Source organism: Etheostoma spectabile, chromosome 19 (assembly GCF_008692095.1).
Source record: "Etheostoma spectabile isolate EspeVRDwgs_2016 chromosome 19, UIUC_Espe_1.0, whole genome shotgun sequence".
NCBI lineage: Eukaryota > Metazoa > Chordata > Actinopteri > Perciformes > Percidae > Etheostoma > Etheostoma spectabile.
In genome coordinates, this window is record NC_045751.1 from 11,907,632 (window position 1) to 11,908,125 (window position 494).

The 494-nt window shown below is 46.0% G+C and overlaps 1 long non-coding RNA gene and 1 pseudogene across 1 annotated transcript; one reads left to right on the forward strand and one right to left on the reverse strand.

Moving 5' to 3' along the window:
- Window positions 1–494, forward strand: part of LOC116669467 (myosin heavy chain, fast skeletal muscle-like) — a 22,555-nt pseudogene that overhangs the window by 18,812 nt on the left and 3,249 nt on the right.
- On the reverse strand, window positions 8–431 carry LOC116707361 (uncharacterized). The gene is made up of 2 exons (XR_004336485.1): window positions 167–431; window positions 8–67 (listed from the first exon to the last, which is right to left on the reverse strand). It is a non-coding gene; the product is annotated as an uncharacterized LOC116707361 (long non-coding RNA).

Sequence of the window (494 nt, forward strand, 5' to 3'; positions counted from 1 at the left end):
CCACTTCACTCTGGACCTGGACCAGGTCAGACTCAAGCTTCTTCTTGGAGTTCAGAAGGCTTTTGTTCTAAAAGGCAAAAAGGCACTTTAGTCATTACATGCCTGATTTTCACGTTATTTGTGATTAGATTTTTGAATTATTGAAGAAATAATTGGGCTTGTTCACCTGAGAGTGCAGAAGTCCAACAGGCTCACTGGCATCCTTCTCCTCACTTTCCCTCTCTGTCTCCTCAACAGGAACATTTGTAGTGAATGTGACCCAGACCTCCTATCAGGCAGAGGAGAACCAGGACATCACACTGGAGTGGACCTTCACCACCACCAACCCTCACAGCTCCTCCACCTCTCTTTATATCTTCTGTGAACTGTTAACTGTCCTCTGACCCTAAATACTGTTTTGCCTCCATGAAGGAGTCAAGGTCCCAGAGTCTCAGGATGAACATTATGTAGGACGAGTCCAGTGGGACAAAAGACGTCCTCAGAGAAGGACAACT